Source organism: Pelophylax lessonae (genome assembly GCF_965119305.1).
Source record: "Pelophylax lessonae genome assembly, chromosome: 2".
Classification (NCBI taxonomy): Eukaryota; Metazoa; Chordata; class Amphibia; order Anura; family Ranidae; genus Pelophylax; species Pelophylax lessonae.
Window position 1 is genome coordinate 652,904,951 of NC_138769.1, and position 6,000 is coordinate 652,910,950.

Genomic DNA, 6,000 nt, shown 5'->3' on the forward strand with positions numbered 1-6,000 from the left:
AGGTAGGCTGGCCCATTTATTATTTAATATTTCAATGTTCCACTTTGTACCTCAAAAAATTCCAAAAAATGATGATGTAAAATTATACTGAAGTTACAATAATAATGTAATATCGATCACTTCATGTTCTAACCGTGCAACCAAAGACAAAATGCAAATACACACATACTGAGCAATTTTTATTAAATCTTGTTGCTGAATAATTGGTTTTGCCTGTAATTCTTGTGTAATAAAATCAATATGAAAAATTCATAACAAAGGTTACATGTAGGATTAATTAGAAAGCTCAACTTGAGCTTGTTAAAATTCTGCACATAGCTGAAAACCAGATACAGTAGCACATGTTTTCATAGAATTAAAGCATGAATAGAGGCACACCTTTCATTCTGACCAGAAACGTCCTTTGCAGAACACATGACAATGAAATGCCAAAACACCGTGTCTGCAGACATTTTAATTATAGAGTAGCTCACCTGTACATCTTGTCACACAAGTCACACTACGTCTGCCATCAGGGAATCCAGGCTGTGATCTGTAGGCACCATGAGAACAGTTGTAAAAACATAAGAACTACATATTTAGCAAATGTACAGTAGTAACAGTGTGATAGAAATGTATCTATGTTGAATGCATAATTTGATTTAGCAGCCTTGGATTACATTATACTGCACAAAGATAATTTCCAATTGGTTATGTCCTACAGTTCTTAATATCTTGTTACTAAAGCTTCTTTCACACTGGCAGTAATGCTTATCGTCTCCTGGAAAGTGATCCGAGGTGGATCATTTTTCAGAGGGTGGTATAGCAGCGGTTGGCAGACGTTCATTCAGGAGGCAATACTAAATGTTTGCCTTTTTTTTTAAATACCAATGGAGATTTTGAAGTAAACATAACACCACACATGGGCTCCAATTCAACTCAATGGGCGAATTTGACAGGTGGTGCCACCTGTTAAAATCTGCATCCCAAGTTAAATGTTGTAGCCCTGAAGCAAAGCATCACAGTTGTAGTATGTGTACAGCTTTGACTGGCTAGTGTTAGCATTTGGGTAGGTGGCTGGGGTGTGGGAAAACCATGGCTCAGCTGTCTGTTTTTAACACCTCCCGGATACCAGTGTAAAATAAACCTTCATTTAGCATTAATTATTCTTTGATACTATCTCCATAATATAGAGTTGTTTATTGATGATTGCTATGTTTGAAACTCTTATGGAATCTTTTGTAATACATGACCATTTCTTAGCCCCTGCATGGGTGACTTATATTGGATCTTCTACACTGAGTCATAAAACCAATAAATACATTGAAACAGAATAGAGACCTTTATGAGCCCATGTGCACTCTGTTTCTATCAATTTAAAAAAAAAAAAGCTGGCCATGCATTAGTAGAAATGTTTTTAGAAAATATTTGTTTTAATAGCATTCGTTCAATTTTTTGAACAGTAGTGGGGTCCAAATTGACGTTCTTCTTTGACTGCAGTGAACATTTGAAGGAACAGGATGTAAATTTAGATTTTTTGATTTGATTTTGATAGTGGTTGTGTTTTTTTTTTTTTTTTTGGGGGGGGGGGGATTTCTTTTTTTCCAAAGTCAAATTTAAGAGTACACATTGTCAAGTCATCTAATGTACTGAAGATAATTTTCATACGAATGTTGGTATGAACGTTTGTGGGAAATCTACTAGTGTATGACCAGCTTAAGGTACAGATCACTATACCGGTAAAACATGAAAATCATGAAAAACCAACCTTTGTAAATAATAGGCAAACCTGGAGTTGGTATTTTCTATATGGGTATTGATAAAGGCTTCAACCCAAACCCATATCTATTAAGAAAATTTACAGCCATTGTGAAAAAATATTTTTTTTATTTGTATATTGCAGAGTATGTCCAAACTAAGAATATATAGTGTATGAATAACAGTCAATGTGGTGTATTCAAGGGCTGCACAAAAAGCAGCAACATCATTTTAAAACATCTGGTACTGGTAGGTTCATTGGATCCTGTCTAAATTGGCTCTAGTATGTCTATGTATGAATGTGAGTTAGGGACCTTAAGCTCCTTTAGGTCAGGGACTGATGTGAATGTACAATATATATGTATATAGCGCTGCATAAATTGACAGCGCTATATAAGTACTTGTAAAAATTATAATACTGCATTTGCAATTTAGAAGCTTTCTCTTTGCAAGGAAAGTAGAAAGCTAAACATTCTGGCTTTACACCTGTGTGTATAAGTTTATCATGAATTTCTGTATTGCCTTATGCAAAAGTATTCTCATGTGTTGCCATGTGATGCCATTCCCATCAATAGGTCCTTAAAACGAGCATTGATCATCAAAAGATGCACATGTATGTTTTTGGGCAACTCACCATCTTGCCATCAACACACTACCTAGATATGGGCTAGCACCATAAAATGCAATGGCAAACCTGTGAACATGTGTTAACTTGCATTACAATGCATAGGCATAAATGGCAACTAAATCCTAATAAATTCTCATTTTCAAAGTATATGTAAAGCTAAGGTTGAATGATTGAATGTTTTTTATGCCTTTTTTGTTCCACTGTGGAGATTTCCCTTCACACCTTGTCCTAAACACAATAGGAAATGTGAGGAAATCTCTCCTAGGTGAAAAAATGGCATATTGACAGACAGCTGTCATGGTAGCAAGTTACCCCATTGGAAGATTTCCCCTGAATTCCTGCTCTAATGACAACTCAAAATTTTGAATTTTCCATCTCTTTAGGTCCTGGTAACTTTGGTTATATAGATGCCAACTGCCCCGAAATTGCAAGGAGAGTTGGCATCTATGTGATCAATCTCTGAAAGTGGATGTAGAGAATTTTACCTTGCTTGTGATGATGCGGGCTGTTTGCTGTTTGCTTTTCTTTTGCAATGTATGGCTAATTGTATTATAGATGCTCCTTTTTGACTATGGTCTGTCTGATCTGGACTCTGTTCTGTTTGTTGTTTATAATGTTTAATAAAGTTTTTCTTGATATAAAAAAATCTCTGAAAGTGATGAGAAATCAAAACTTTTGCGCTGTCGCCAGAACAGGAATAAAGAGGAAATATTCCACTGGGGACAGTTGCACTTGTGCTAACAGATCCCTGTGTTCCTTATTTTAGACCTCTGTCCTGCTGATGCTGGGTCATGTCCCAGGATCGAGACATCAACCTTATTTGAATTACTGCATATGTACATGTATGTGGTCAGCAAGACAAAAAAAGAGAAAAGAATCTCTCCAGACAGCACTAAAAATCTGGCATGGTTTCTGACTCCTCAACACTTTTCCCAACAAATTTAAAAAAATGGCTTTAAGTAGACTTTAAATAAGGTTCTGCATTTTAAGTATTAGTTTCACTTACAGAACATAAATGCAAAAGTCAGCCAAGGATATTAATATTATTAGTGGTGATGAATGAGCAAGTTTTCACTTGTCATACCTGTAGAAAAATTCTTACCTGCACACTGTATCGTATCAGCCAATGAGGAGGTCTTGTTGCATCCCACGGCCTCTGCTGTCAGTTGTGATACTGCGTACTGGATCCTCACTCCTGACAGTCACCCGGTGCCATGCTGGTCCTATAGATAACAGAAGGGTACGCATCTCCCTTGCAGTAGTTTGGCTGCAGCTTTGCTGGTGTGAATAGGAAGGTCTGGTTCACCAGTCTCCCCAGACAAGCTGCAGCTAATACAATCTCCTCCCTGAAGGAAGGGTGGAGAGGGAAAAGGATGGACTACTCCCCTCTCTGCCTCTATCACAACTAAGGCAAAGGGGAACTGAACAGAACATACAGTATGTGTTCCCATTGTGTGGTGGGATATTGTCTCATCCATACAGCTCCATCCCACCAGGATGTTAAGTCAGGAAACAACATAGATTTCTACTGGCTGACTCGCAGCATTTTCTTACAAAAAATAACTTTGGCTTCATTATGAAAAGCCATTGATGTGTTGTTGAATGCTCTTTCAAAAAAACAAATGCCTGTCTGTGAAAACATATACTAACAGTATATATTCATGAAAAATATTTGAAGCTGAATTCCAGGTATGGCAATTTTTATACAGTTGCATTGGTTCAGCTTGGAACATTGTAAGTATGTATGTGCTGTACTTAGATGATCCCCTTCGAAGCTGGAAATCAATGTAGTAAGCACCACTACTCCACCACTACAGTCATCTGCACTAGCTTCTGGGTCCCATGTAAAGCAGCTGCCCTTGTGCTTACTGAATAAAGGAGGTCGCCCATTTAGCACCATTCAGAGAACACATTGCATTTTCTGCAAAGCAGTCTCTGACTGAATGAGGTGGAGAGGAAGGGCAAGTGGATGAGGGGAAGTTTGTGACATCAATGCCCCGCCTCTTCACCTTGTCCAGTCAGAGATTGCTTTGCAGTCATTAAAGAAAATGCAAAGGGTTTTCTGGCGCTCATGCCAAGCAGTAGAACAATTCTCATGCGCTCAAGTGAAAAACATGCCGGAGGGAAGAGGAATACTTCAGACTTGAGTGGACAAAGCTTGCGGTCTTGCTGCCCCTTCAGGATCAAGGGTATCCGAAAACAACTATGGAACAACAAAAGAGGAAAAAAGGGGCGCCACCGACCTAGTGCATTACCACTAAAAATGTATTAAAGATGTTAAAAAGTATACATTATACTCGCAAAGCAGGTGTGTATGGACACACATTAACATAATACACATAAAGTCTCCAAGGTAGCCAAGGAACTGCACTGTATTAGATGGTATGCAGTGTGGCACATGAGGCTGCTGTGTCTAGGCTGACGCGTTTCAGGGGCGAACCCCCTTCCTCAGAGCCAAAAAGAGTTGCTGCTTTCCTCTTTTGTTGCTTATGCCAAGCAGGCGACCTTCTGTGTTGAGTAAACAGCAGAGCAGCCACTAGGAATGGAACCCAGAATCTAGTGAAGGTCACTGTAGTAGTGATGCCTACTAAAGTGATTTCCAGCTTCCACAGGGATCCCACAGGTATGGCACATAGCCCAAGCTGGATAAATGTAACTACCATAGCATACCATACCTAATCTTCAGTTTTAAATGCATGTTTAAGCCCAGATAATGTAGATACCAGAATTTGATTTGGTATCATCCCTTTTTTGTACAGTAGAACTCGGACTAGGAAAAGGAGGGTCAACAGTAGAGACCAATCAAGTGTGCTGGAGGTCCTTTACTGTCGCAGACTGGGGGCAGGGAAGTGACATAGTGGTATACCATTCAGGGGTACTATACAGAAGTCTCTGAAAATGTAGCCACACTATTGAGTGCCTGTGGCGTAAGACTAAGTCCCAAGAAGTCTTTAACCAATATAAATCTGCCCTCCAGAAATATAATACCTGCCTCCTCACTGCCAAGTTTACCTATTTTATCACACTCATTAACCCATTCTTATCCAGTCCCCGTCAACTCTTCTCTACCAATAACTCTCTACTCTATCCTCCAATGCCTCCATCCACTAACTCCCTCACTGCCCAGGAGATTGTCAATCACTTCAAAAATAAGATTGATACAATTCGTGAGGAGACCTCCAATGCACAGAAACCTCCCCCACTTAAGACCTCATGTCCACAGGTACAATGATTACTTCCCTCATTCAACCCTGCTACTATTAACAAGGTTGCTAAACTTTTTTCTTATGCCCACCTAACCCCTGGATCCTGCTTCCTCACAAATTCTTCGCTCACCCTCTGGCTCTATTCTACACTCTCTAACTCACATATTCAACCTCTCTTGCTCTTATCTGGCATCTTCCCCAACTCTCTAAAACATGCACTATTCACCCCCATCCTTAAAAAGCCTTCACTGGACCCCACCAATCTTAACAACCTTTGCCCCATCTCCTTACTCCCCCTGTCCTCCAAACTCCTTGAACTCATGGTCTACAACTGACTGGGCAACCAACTGACCAAGAACAAACTTCTTGAACCCCTTCAGTCTGGATTTCGCCCTCAACACTTCATGGAAACTGTTGTGCTTTTGATAC

General features: G+C 39.5%; 1 protein-coding gene across 2 annotated transcripts in view; it reads right to left on the reverse strand.

The window, feature by feature from the left end:
• Positions 1–3,752, reverse strand: part of THSD1 (thrombospondin type 1 domain containing 1) — a 28,243-nt gene extending 24,491 nt beyond the window's left edge. For both annotated transcript variants that reach the window (XM_082245912.1, XM_082245911.1), the window contains exons 1-2: positions 3,468–3,752; positions 474–532 (exon numbers count right to left, since the gene is read on the reverse strand). The gene's annotated coding sequence lies outside the window, so the exon portion shown is untranslated. The remainder of the gene's footprint in view (positions 1–473; positions 533–3,467) is intronic.
• Positions 3,753–6,000: the final 2,248 nt, after the last annotated feature.